Here is a 13,783-nt window from a genome sequence, read left to right on the forward strand (position 1 = left end):
TCGTGGGGGTTACATACCCTCCAAATGTCCATATTTTCCAGGGACAGTTCCGGAATCGCAAAAGCCACCCCAGCTTCTGATTTGATCCCAGAAGGTCCCTATTTTTGCAGCTGGCTCTGAATAGAATCGCCATATGTCCAGGATTTCCTGGACAAAGCCAGGATTCGGCCGTTTGTCACAACGCCCAGACGTATGGCAACCCATGTTGGATGTGTAGATTTTGGTGAATTTCCTTAAATTTTCACTTTTTGAAATATGGCAACCCTACCTCTGAGGGGCAGGCAGAGGGCAGGGCTGCCCTGGGCAGGAAGAAAGGGGGAGCAGAGCATAGCGCAAGGAGTCTCGGTTTATTTTTTGTCTAATGCTTTGCGCTTCTGCCCCTAACCTTGCACCTTTCTACAATTTATTCGTTTGTGTTTTTCTTTTTCTTTTTGTAAATCTATCAAAGAAAAAATCAGATAAAATCAGGATTTAAAATATACTCGGAGTCGAGAGTGGATTTCATGCTCATTATTCAGCTCATAGTGGGAGGAGGAATTGAAAGTTTCCCCAAAGTATCTGCTTTATATACATTATTTACACAATGGGCTGCACGTGATTGGCTAATTCCGGAATTCTCCTGTAGGCCAATCAGGTTGTGGATTCACTTCCATCTGGAGCTGGATTGGGTGGCTCCTGCAGACCAATCATACTGCTGCATTGTTCTAGGACCAATCAGACTGCTGCATTCTGAATCCTATTGTTCTAGGACCAATCAGACTGCTGCATTCTGAATCCTATTGTTCTAGGACCAATCAGACTGCTGCATTTTGGATCCTTTTGTTCTAGGACCAATCAGACTGCTGCCTTTAGGATCCTATTCAACTCAGTACGTAACAGGATTAATGGGTTTTCTTAAAAGGTGTGTGCTGTGTCCCCCTTGGGGCGGTGATGGTGGCACTAAGCCTTCTTCTGACAGGAAACGGTGGGGACGAAAAATGGGAGATTGAGGAGGATCGGTCGCAGGTGGAGTGAGAAATCCCCTCCATCCAAGCAAGCAAGGATCATTATCACTCCAAGGGGGCTAGCGAGGCATGTGGCCTGGGGAGTGTCCCATGGGCCAGATGGAGAGGGCTGGAGGGCCACCTTCGCTCCCTGAGGGCCTGAGCTTTCCCATCCTTTTTCCACACCAGGGATAGGTCTATCAACCTCAACTGCTGTCATTTCCCGCTACTCAAATCTGAGTTAGGAAAACTTACTTGTGAATCCCCCTCCCACTCACTCCCACCCACCCCAGATTTGTTCTAGTCTGAGCTGGTAAGAGAAGGAGCTTTAAGTGGAACAAGGAGGGGTGATGAAGGAGGAGATAAGGGTGGAGGTGGAGATCTTGAAAGGGCCCCTCTGCTCCGAGATGAAAGCTGAGCTGTGCAGCGCAGGGAACCCTCAGAGCCTCCCGAAGCTGATTCTGGTGGGGGAAACTGCTCAACTTTGATGGGATTAAATGGTCTGATTAAGCTAATAGCTTGCTTGGCTTGGTAATGGGTCCTCTTTTGAAGGCTGCAGGAACAAAGTGGGGAAGGGGGATGGGGTTGCCGTTCGAAGGAGGAGCCTCACATCTCGGCTGCGATGTGGTTTGAGCTTCGGTGTTTACGCCCAGCTGAACAACAGCAACAACAGTGGCATTTGCTCATAAAGTGATGAGCTGTTATTTCCATAGTACTACCAGTGCACATGTGGCCTCCACTGACAGGAGCAGTCTATCTCTAAATATATGGTACTGGGGATGGCAAGCAGGGAATCATCTTTGCGTCTAGGGGGAAGCTTCCAAGCAAGTTGTGAGTGCCACAGCTCTCTTCCCATTTGTGATTCCCAGCAACGTGGAGGCACCATTGCTGTCAACCGTCCCTTATTTGGCGGGAAAGTCCCTTATCCCAGCGCTGTGTCCCGCTGCTGTCCCTTATTGATGATGTCCCTTAAATTTCCCAGGTTTCAAAGGAAGCAGCTCCTCTCCCTTCCTCCCTTCCGGCCAGGGAGGAGGGAGACTCCAACTTTGTTGCTTGGCTGCATTGCTCACCCAATAAGGAGTCTAAGAACAGGTGCGGTACCTATTTATCTACTTGCACTTTGACGTGCTTTCGAACTGCTAGGTTGGCAGGAGCAGGGACCGAGCAACGGGAGCTCACCCAGTCGCGGGGATTTGAACTGCCGACCTTCTGATCGGCAAGTCCTAGGCTCTGTGGTTTAACCCACAGCACCACCCGTGTCCCTATAAAGGCGGGATAGAAATACATTAAACAAATAAATAAACTTTGGTTGCTCCGCCCCCTTTCCTCTGGCTCTGCCCACCACTGGCATGCGGCCCCCGGAAGGAGGGAACGTGGCTCTTTGGCCGTCCCCAGACTTTTTGTTCTCCTAGCTCTTTGTTGCTTGTTAGAAACCGCTGGCTCTTTCCCTCTGATTTCATATCTTTGAATTCCCTTTCTTTTACTGTTCCTAACCTACAGCCTGCTTATACCAGCCAATCTCCGTTCAATTGATTCTCTTCCTCTTTAAAAATAAGCACACAAAACAAAACAAAAAAATCCCTCTAAGACTCATTTATTTCAGGTGGCCTTTGTCTAATTGTTTTTCACCTTCTCTTCCTCTTGCAGCTTTCCCATTTATTTTTAGTTTCATTTCTCATTACAGGTCTGTGGGGCAGGAGTTTTGTACACCACTTAGTTTGGGTGGATTTTTTTTTAAAAAATGTACTTCATTATATATCATTTAAATCTCACTCCTTGGCTAGGAAAAAGCTCCCATGGTGATATACAAAGATCGAAAATAGGGGGTTATAGCCAACTAAGTTCTACTCAGAGTAAACCCATTGACATTAACGGACCTGGAGTAACCATCTAACATGGGATACAACCCAATTTATTTTCTGCCCTCGGGCTTTCAAATGGAAACAAAGTCATGACATTAGAAGAAATGTGGGTTGGGAGAGAGGAAGAAGAAGAAGAGTTTGGATTTGATATCCCACTTTATCACTACCCGAAGGAGTCTCAAAGCAGCTAACAATCTCCTTTCCCTTCCTCCCCCACAACAAACACCCTGTGAGGTGAGTGGGGCTGAGAGACTTCAAAGAAGTGTGACTAGCCCAAGGTCACCCAGCAGCTGCATGTGGAGGAGCGGGGAAGCAAACCCGGTTCACCAGATTACGAGTCCACTGCTCTTAACCACTATACCACACTGGTTCTCAGTGAGCAAACCCAGGCACCATTTCTGTGTTGCAAAATTCTGTGTTGCAAAATTCAGCAGAACAACAACAAACAAACCTATGGTCACGTAAAGCATACTCAATAAACACACAAGACTGTAAAATGTGTGAGATCATGATATTGTATTTATTTGCATTACTTAGAGCTTTAAGTACTGATGAAGCCCAGGATGGCGAAACAAGGCCAATATTCTGGAAATCCTTGTCTAGATTCTGCGTAAGGATTTTGTGGAACTGTAACAATCTTTCATGTGGATTTTTTGGACTTTACGAACAGACAGATGGAATAGACACCATTACACGGATGGACCTTATGCATGAACTGACTAAAGAATGATCCTATCCACTGGGTCTTCTGCTTTGTTTGTTTGTTGAACTTTATGAGTTACTTCCGTTGAAATTTATAATTTGATACTATGAATAGTATGCCTTATTTATCTAAGAACACAGCTGGTTACGTCTCGTGTGTTTATTGAGCAAAATTCAGCAGGGCAAGGGGAAGGATCTAAGCACAGTGCAATAGCGGCTGTTTCTTTCCCTCAAGGATGGCAGCCTTTGGTCAGAGGAAAGTCTCCGAAATGCGAATGATGAGAGGACTCACTTAAACTTGATTCAGAATCTGCTTGGTATTTCTGGCCTTTCTTGGATAAGCCTTAGGGAAAGCCAAGAGCTCTTCTGCCTCGCAGTGTTGGCCCCAGTGCGGTGAGGGCGCCATGGGCATGCTAAAGCTGGGCACTGGATTTGGCCGAGCCCCAAGCCCACCAGGCCCATTTGCAGGGATTTCAGGCATTTGGGGGATGGCCACAAATCTCTCTGAGTTGAGATGGAAGTCCCAGAGTGACCCAGGGCACCAGGCAGGAAAACCCACAAAAAATGCTGGCACCTACCTGACCACCACCTGCATCTTCTCAGAAGGTAGGAACACACCACCGCCTGGCCCACCTTCCTGCCCAATGCCCAAACCCTGCCCAGTCCTGGCAGGGCAGGCTCTTACTTTCAACCAAGTTCCCCACAGAGAAGCAAAACCAAGAGAGAGAGAAGTTCCTGCATTGCAGGGGTTTGGACTAGATGACCCTTGGAGCCCCTTCCAACTCTATGATTCTGTGTTTCTCTCCAACAGCCTATGGAAAGCCCAATGCATTTTGGAGAAATTCCTTCATCAGGGGCATTTTAAAGAGAAACAGGTATTGTATATGGAATTTTAAAAATAATATTTCGAACAATTTGGGGGGGGGGGTGACACCTAAGAGGGTTAGTTTCCTGTATGGAGGTGAATAGGGTAATGTAACCATGCCTGTATATATGCGTTTTCAAGACATTTGTTTCATTTTGTATAGACTTTAAGAGCCTGTTAGCACTTCTGCATGTGTTGTTATGTTACAGTTAAATTGTTTGAAAGATTATTAAAAAAAATTCAGTATATAAAGCTCTTTTCAAGATACCCCCGATGAAGGAATTTCTCTGAAATGCGTTGGGATTTTAATAAATAGCTTGCGGCACTTCTATCCCCCTTGGTTTTGCTGGTTGGTGCCGTGCCTTCCCTGCTGTTGGTTTCTCCACAGAGAAGCCACTTGCGAAGGAAAACCCTGCAGGATTGAACCCCCTGCTGTTGCTTGGGGGGTGCGGAAACGAAACACAGCATCTCTTTTCCCTGCCCCCCTCCTAACCTTAAGTTTAATCAGATGTTTTCTTTACCCTAAATCCCTGCCCCAAACTAATTCTGGACTGGATCTTGTGGGACACTATTGCAGTCAAACCAACAAGTCATGCTTTGCCAGATGGGCACATGAAGGGGCTGAAGCTCACAGAGCTTTCCTGTAAAATATGCTAGAGAGAACTCTGTGAGATCACTTCCTCTGTCTGCTCTGGCAGGGAACTGTAACACTACATACAGTACAGTCATACCTCATGTTATGTTTGCTTCAGGTTGAGCATTTTCAGGTTGCGTCCTGCAGCGACCTGGAAGTACCGGAAAGGGTTACTTCCGGGTTTCACTGCTCACGCATGTGCAGATGCTCAAAATGCCATCACGTGCATGCGCAGAAGTGGCGAATCGCAACCCGTGCATGCGCAGACCGTGACACCTCCTTGGTGAAGCCCCACCACTGCAGAGATCCCTCCTATGTCCTCTCTTCCTGTTTTTGGGGCTGTCAGCTTTCTACCGATAACCAGCTGTTTTATTCCAATAGCCCCAGGTGGGCGAAAGGAACGGAGAGGAATTTTGTCTGCTTTGCATTTTAAAGCCAACAAGCAGTATAGCCAACAATAATCTGCAGTTCCCGGAATTTGCAACAAACAATCGGATTGTGCAACTCTCTGACTTTTTGCTATGCAGTTTTGGTTCAAAAATCTCTTGCGGGGAGACGCATACCAAAACTGTGTGTTCTAGGGAATGCACAGAAAAGGTGTATTTTAGGAGAAGAGAAAACAGCAACCAGGCTTTCCAGTTATCCAAAACTTTTCAACAGGCTGGATATGAAACAAAATATTCCCAACGGTTTGGGGGTGGGGGTGCAAGGAATGGGGGAAAGGAAAACACTGGCTCCATGTTGTATTAAACATAGGGAACAGCTGCTCAGTGGAAAAGATGGGATGTGACTGCCGGGGTCCACTCAGTGGAGGCTGCTCTGGAAGGGCGAATGGGGCACTGCCCCACAAACCTCAGTTTGCCCCCAGTCAGCTCCCACTTGCCTGCCTTCTAAATGACACACAGTCCAAGGAGTGGCCCTGCCTGCCAGCTTCCTCCTCCTTACTCAGTTGTTGCCCATTTAAAACTTAGCAGAGAGGAGGAAGTAGACACAACCAGAATTAGGTGGCTCTGCCTATTGCTGATTCTTGCTCTAGCGCCATCTACTGTTGGGCTCCCTGCCTTCCTGCCCATCAGTCCTAATGGGTACCAGCCACCACCGCCTAGAAACTTAAATTGTCACTGTGCTTGGTATCAGCTTGGGCACACCACACCACGAGACTGGCAACGCTCAGTGGCAATGCAATGCTGTGTGTCTGTTGGGAGCAAAGGATAACTGTGGAAGGGAAATGGAATGGAGTATTCTGGGAAAGGAGCACTGTACCCTGAAACTGCCAGGCTACAACAGAGAGAGGGAGAGGGATATGGTGCTGCAGGGCCTCACGGTCAGCTCAACTCAGAGACCGGCGACTTTGGGCTCCTCTTCTCCTGAAGAACTCCATGCAAGACTCCATGACTAAGAAGAAACATCCTTATTTTAGAGAGCGAGCTGAGGATAAAGTGGACTGAAACACAGTAAAATGTGATTTATATGGTTTCTCACTTTGAAAACTAAGCTAGCATATAAATATTCTAAGAAAATACAGTCTTCTTGCGAACACTTCATGATGCGTTTTTTCGGGTTAAGAATAAGGCAAACCTAGAAGTGTTTACTTCTGGGTTTTGCTGCGTGCGCACGCACAGAAGCATTCTGCACAGTTCACACATGTGCAGAAGTGCTCTATCATGCTTTGCACATGTGCAGAAGTGCCACTCTGGTTACTGACTTTTTGGGGTGCGAACAGCACCCCAGAACGGATTGTGTCTTCAACCAGAGGTACCACTGTACGAGGGAGTGCCTGGGTTTGTTTCCTCCCTCCTCCCTCCTCCCTCCTCCTCCCTCTTTCCTTTTGTGTCATGTCTTTTAGATTATAAACCAACAGTCAGGGATCAGCATGGGAAAAAGCGCACGTGCGCGCACATGTGTATATATATGTGATAGACACACACATATAATACACACATATATATATACACCAGTGTGGTATAGTAGTTTGAATGTCAGACTAGGGCCTGGGAGTCCAAATCCCTGCACAGCCATGAAGCTCATTTGGTAGCCTTGGGCCAGTCATTGCCTCTCTCAGCCTAAACTACCCTCATGAGGTCGTCGGGATGAAATGCAGGAAACCATGCACTCCACCTTGAGCTCCTATGAGGAAGAAGTGGGGTAGACATGCAGTAAATGAAATAAATGCACACACTTTAAATCAAGTATCAGATATTATTCATCGTGAAAGGGAGGTGACTGGACTCGACGCCCCACAATCTCTCCACTTCCTGCTGGCTTCTGGTGTTTTTCAGGCCATGACTGCTGCAATATGGCTCGCCTAGAGCAGCTGCTTGAAGCCATCGCCGTGCCAGAAGGTGGAGGGTGGGGGGAGGCCAGAAGACCCACGGAACAAGATTTCCTGCGGGAGCCTTGCCGTTTGACTCTGCTCCCGTCTTGCGGTTCCTCCGGAGCACAATTCCAGACAAGCGTGGCGTGAAGCGAGCCTGGGGGTTCTTTGATACGCTGCTCCGGGGGAAGCCTCCGGAGAGACGCCTTCAAAGCCGGCAGCTTAGCTCCCTTCGGATGGTTTTGCCTTTCATCCGGAAGATGGCAGGAAGAGAGAGAGAGAGTGAGTTGCGGGGGGAACTTAAGTGGAAACGGGGGCTGATGCCTGTCTGTTCTCCTTGGGCAGGGGAGAGAGGCTTTTGGGAAGAGAAAGGAGGCCTTTGCGGATACAGCACTTGCAACACGGGGCCCCGTATGCATCATATGTTTAAAGCGGTGTCATACCACTCAGCACAATAGTCACGGTTCATAAACTCCAACATGTCCGGGGGGGGGGGACAGGATTCTGCCCCCCCATGCAAGATCGCACAAGATCATGCCACCCAAAATGGCTACCATGCTCTCGCACGGAGAAGCAGGATGTCCCAGTTTTACCAGGACAGTTGCAGAGTATGATGGTTTCCCTCAGAGAATCATGGGAATGGTAGTTTTTTAAAGGTGTTAGTTGCAGAGGGGTTTAACAATACCTCAGTTTTCGAGCGTCTCAGAAGCTGAACATTTCGTAAACTCAGAAATAAAATGCTTCTGGTTTTGACCATGCCTCGGAAGTCGAATGGCTTCCGCTGCGTTGTTTTTTCCCAATTTTATCCATTGAAACTGCAGACGGCCCTTTGCACCTCAGTTTTTGAGAGTCTCGAAAGCTGAACATTTCAGTTTTTGAACACTGAAAACCCGGAAGTAAATGCTTCTGTTTTTGAACATACCTCGGAAGTCGAACGGCTTCCGCCGTGTTTTCCCCCAATTTTATCCATTGAAACTGCAGACCACCCTTTGTGCCTCAGTTTTCGAACGTTTCGGAAGCCAAACGGTCTTCCGGAATGGATTACGTTTGAAAACCAAGGTACCACTGTAATTCCCTCTTCCCAGGGAATTACAGTTCCCAAGATTGTTTGGGGAAAGCCGTAGCTGCTCAAAGCAGTGCAATACTGCTTCAAGTCTGTTGTGTCGTTGGGGCAGACAGAATCTGTCCACTCAAATTCTACAGAAATTATTTCTCCAGGGTCACCAATGCATCATCCACAGGCACCAGTGTACCTGACAGGACCTTCTGTACCTGCCCAGGAAGGGTCTCACTAAATGTTCCCTCAAAAATCCACAATGCATGTGAGACCATTTGCACTTTCTGCTCAGTTCCTGTTTGCACCAGCTTGCCATTTCCTAGTCTGAACACACACCCCTGGATCATGCCCACATTTCAATTGTTGCCAGGCTGGGCACCCTCCTTCCTTGGTTCTGAGCAAAGGAGAAGTTCAAAGAGCCTCTCTGTGAGCAAACATGCCAGTGGCTGATGGAGGCGCCTTTCTCTCCCCATTGATGGGGAAGAGCCTATCCATACCATTTTGTGGCCATGTCTCTCCCTCACTGCAGTTTTCAATACGGCAGTTATTATGCCATGCCCACCCCCAATCACCACTTTGTGTTTTGCCACACCCAAAGCAGCCATTTTGTGGTATGCCACACACCCCATGGCGGCCATTTTGCAAAGCCCATGGCACTTTCTCAAGATTACAAATATGCCCACTGGCTCAAATAGTTAAGCGACTCCTGCTTGGTACTGTTCTTGTCACCCCACAGGAAAACAGGAAGCTGGCTTATCCTGAGTCAGACCATTGGCCCTTCTTGCCCCGGTGGAATCCATACAAATTCATCCATGTAGTCCATCCACACACAGCCATAAAACAGGATCCTGCTTTTTCAGCTAGCGCATGAAGACAGCACATGAAGAAGGAAGGTGATCTCTTACTTCACGAGTAGTGTGACCAGTGAGTGGCTACAGTGGTGTAGCATGGGGGCACAGGGATGGTTGCCCTAGGCACAAAATTGTTCAGGGTGCAAAATTTCACCACCCGTTGCTGCCTCAGTACAGCTGTTTGCTGGGCTCCGTTGAAAACAGCTTCTCCATGTGAACCAGGAAGTGACTTCTCCAGACAACAGAACAACTCTTCTTTTCTTATCTCTGTGGCTGGAATCTCCTGGGTACTGTTAGGAAGTTGAATGTCCATGCGTACTCCTTCTGTTTCCCTCTTTCCATGTGGCCCCGGGCGCTGGCAAGCCACGCTACACCACTGAGTGGCTGCTACCCATTGGGTCTGGTAGGACTGAAGACAGGGAGCTCACCAGTAGGTGGAGTGAGAGCAGAGCCAAGCTGTCAGGGAACTGACATCAGAGCGAGAGGCGGAGGCAGGGCTCCAGAGCGATGTCGGAGAGGGGACCAGCAGGGGGGAAGGAATTCAGCGTAACACCAGTAGAGAAGAGAGGGAGATGGAGGAAGTGGAGACAGCTCTCCAAGACCCTTCACCAGAGACTAGTGGAGAGAGCGCTGACACACCCCTGCCTTCCCCGTACTTGCGCAGACGAGTTCCGCGCAGGGAAAGTAGGAGGAGACTAGGCGTCAAACAGCTCTTATGTTGGAAGAGGTTCAAGAAACGCCCACTGACGGATTCTGCAAGTGACTGACCGGTCACGGAGTGTGAGCTGTCAGCCAAAGCATGGTTGGCCAGGCAATATAACTAAAACTGAAGGCAACTTACGCACAAGTAACCCCCTTACAACCATTACACAAGCCATTCAAGTTGTGTCCCCATCCTCCTCCTAATCCTTGCTGAGTTCTACAAGGGGCGACACTGAGACTAAGGACGAGGAAACTGGCAGGCAGGGACACCCTCTGGGTTGAATTCAACATCAAGCCAGCTTTTCTCTTCCCCGCCTACTCCAGCCCTGCCTGCCACCCACTTCTGGGCACTATAGATAAGCCTTGGTGCAGGGAAGGTTTCCTTGCCCACAGTCTCCCTCGTCGCTGTTCCTCTGCCAAGAGTGGAACAGCCAGTGTATGGGACGACGTCCCTGCCCAGCCTGGCAGCCCTGCATCCATAATTCTCTGCATCCCCAATTAAGTGGCCAAGCCCTGCTGTAAAAGCAAGAGATGGGGAATTATTGATCAGACATGGCTGAGGCCGTGCCAAGTCCTCCCACTGCAGATCTGCTGCCTCCTTTGCAGCAGCTTCTCGAATCCCGGGGGAGGCTTCCCATGCAGTCCATAAGGAGTCACAACTCTACAGAGACAGCAGAAACCTCGGGCCTGACCAGGGGAGGCGAGAGAGAATGTGGCCCTTGGAACCTCTCTGCCTGGCCCCCAAGACTCTCTTATCCCCTTCTCCACAGGCCACACCTACTGCTGACCCTCTTTGCATCCTCCTTGAATGCTTTTGCCTGACCTTGAACTCTGATTGTGACTCTTCTGTGTCCAGATATGTGATAGAGAGGTGGGGTGAGTATGTGTGGGAACTAGCTGATTGTGGCATCCGTTGCTCTTGCTTCTGGCCCTCCCCTACCACTGGCATGTGGCCCCCAGCAGGTTTCCCATAAGGGAATGTCACCCCTGGGCTACAAGAGGTTCCCCACCCCTTGCTCTATAGACACTGAACTCCTCCTTTGCCACAAGGAAGACTGCCTAGCTGGAACCTTTGGGGGTGAGCAGCACTTTTGCTGCAGCAGCAAGATTGCCCCCCCCCTTTTCCTGCAGTGCCTTACTGCTAGGGCTGGGATTAACCTCCTCTGCTAGGACTCACCTCTTTCCTGTGAGAAGTTCTTCAATCTTGAATGGATCCCTGGACCACTTCATCCTCACCCATCCCCTTAATGCTATAGTGGGATGCTACAGAAATGTTCCATGCTCAGAACACTGACTCTGGTAGCTCATGATGCTCACTTTAAATATAAAAGTTGACAATTAATGCCCCTGACTTCTTCTCCAGCTCAGACCCAGGGTTCTCTCCTCCACTTTCCTACAGCAAAAGCATCCTACATGATCACTCGGACTGGAAAGAGGATTCGATTTCTGCAGTGGCCCCGATGCCTCTGTCTCCTCAGGGAAAGGCCAACCTCCCTTTGGCCTGAACTAGGGACATTACCATCCTGGGCCTCTGAAGCCAAGGGTCGAGGCCTCATTCATAGAGTATCATAGAATTGTGGAGATGGAAAGGACCTGAGGATCATCTAGTCCAGGCATAGGCCAAGTCGGCCCTCTAGATGTTTTGGGACTACAACTCCCACCATCCCTAGCTAACAGGACCAGTGGTCAGGGATGATGATGGGAGTTGTAGTCCCAAAACATCTGGAGGGCCAAGTCTGCTTATGCCCAATCTAGTCCAACCCCTTGCAATGCAGCAATATGCAGCTGTCCCGTATGGGGATTGAATATGCAACCCTGGCGTTATCAGCACCACGCTCTAACCAACTGAGCTATCCATTAATAGGAGTGGGGAACCTGTGGCCCTTCAGATTTTGTTGAACTGCAGCACTTATCATCCCTGACCATTGGCTATACTGGCTGGGGCTGATGGGACTTGGAGTCCAATAACATCTGAAGCTGCACAGGTTAAAGGAAGTTGAAACCCCATTTAAGGCTCAGGCAGAATTTGCTCACAATGCTCAAGGCTTGCAGCCTCCACTGGGAGCTCTCCATGGTGCTAACTCATTTCCCACCTCCCTCCTACTCCTCTAACTTTGCGTGTAGGACCTGCATAGACTACAAAGCGTGTGATGCACTGTGACTCTTAGTGAACTTGAAGAAGAAGGGGGTGGGGAGGGAGAGAGAGAGAGAGAGAGAGAGAGAGAGAGAGGGAAGAGCAAGAATGGTGATGCAATAGGTATTGTAGCAAAGGCACATTGAGACAACTAAGTCTCCCACAAATTTCAGCTCCAAATTCACCTTCAGAACAAAGGTAAAGGAACCCTGACCATTAGGTCCAGTTGTGACCGACTCTGGGGTTGTGTGCTCATCTTGCTCTATAGGCTGAGGGAGCCGCGTTTGTCCGCAGACAGCTTCCGGGTCATGTGGCCAGCATGACTAAGCCGCTTCTGGCGAACCAGAGCAGCGCACGGAAACGCCGTTTACCTTCCCGCTGGAGCGGTCCCTATTTATCTACTTGCACATGACATGCTTTCGAACTGCTAGGTGGGCAGGAAAAGGGTGCATGTAACAAAACATTGCATTGTGCAATCATTCCAAATAGAAGTGATGCTGTTCAGGATTCCAGTCAGCCACACCTTCTTTCAGGATGTTCTAAGCTGTGAGGGGCTGAAGCAGGTGTTGTTTTTAGGGGTTGCCAGATGCCCATATCAGATGCCCATGGGAAGCTCACAAGCAGAAACTGAGTGCCAGAACACTCTACCCACTTCTGATTCCCAGCAGTTGGGATTCAGGGGCCTCCTGCCTCTGATAGTGGCGGGAGAACATAGTAGCTATTTTGGCTATAGTCACTGATAGCCTTAACTTCCATGAATTTGTCTAATCTGTAGTTTAAAGCCATCTAAGTTGGTGTCCATCACCATCAGAATCTGTGTCTGGCTGCCCCATGTGGTGAATCACAGAACTGCAAATGGCAGCCTTCTTAGTGCAAAGAACCATCCAGATTGACTCCACCTGCCAAGGCTGATTATTAGATGCTACTAGTCAGGGCTTCTTTTGCCAACTGAGCCTTCCTTAAGCAGCATGTTCTTCCTGAGCTCTGGTCTGCCCCTGCATCCTTATGCGCTCTCTCTCAGTCCTGCTGGTTTGCTGGCTTGATCCTTGCCTCTGCCTCTGGGTTTCTCTTTCAGTTCTGCCTGGCACCTCAGCCATGATCCCTGGGTTCACCCCATGCCCAGCTCTGATACATGTCTTGCTGGTATTAAAGAATGCATGTGCACCCGAAGAAAGAGAACTCTTAGTGTTCAAAAGTGTGCATGTGTAAATGAAAGAAAAAACTCGCCAGCAAAATCAAGTTGGATGCAACTCATAGCATCACATACAAACACCTTTCCGGTGGCTTTGGCAATGCATACCTGAAGGAGCATTTCCACCCCCCCAATGTTCAGCCCAGACACTGAGGTCCAGCTCTTAGGGCCATCTGGCAGTTCCCTCACTGCAAGAAGTGAAGTTACACGGAACCAGGCATAGGCCTTTCTCAGTAGTGGCACCTGCCCTGTGGAACGTCATTCCATCAGATGTCAAGGAAATAAACAACGATCCGACTTTTAGAAGACATCTGAAGGCAACCCTGTTTTGTTGTTGTTGTTTAGCCATTTAGTCATGTCCGACTCTTCGTGACCCCATGGACCAGAGCACGCCAGGCACTCCTGTCTTCCACTGCCTTCCACAGTTTGGTCAAACTCATGTTGGTAGCTTCGAGAACACTGTCCAACCATCTTGTCCTCCTTGTCG

At 48.9% G+C, this 13,783-nt stretch overlaps 1 long non-coding RNA gene across 2 annotated transcripts in view; it reads left to right on the forward strand.

The window, feature by feature from the left end:
• The window catches only part of LOC307205376, a 46,282-nt gene extending 32,863 nt beyond the window's left edge, over positions 1 to 13,419 (forward strand). The window contains exons 1-3 of one of the 2 annotated variants that reach the window (XR_013833989.1): positions 9,197 to 9,310; positions 10,741 to 10,846; positions 13,180 to 13,419. This is a non-coding gene — a long non-coding RNA (uncharacterized lncRNA). Of the gene's footprint in view, positions 1 to 9,196; positions 9,311 to 10,740; positions 10,847 to 13,179 lie in introns of those variants that run through there. The other variant, XR_013833988.1, reaches the window with a different exon arrangement.
• Positions 13,420 to 13,783: the final 364 nt, after the last annotated feature.

This window comes from Podarcis cretensis, assembly GCF_951804945.1.
Source record: "Podarcis cretensis genome assembly, chromosome: 16".
NCBI classification, from domain to species: Eukaryota; Metazoa; Chordata; class Lepidosauria; order Squamata; family Lacertidae; genus Podarcis; species Podarcis cretensis.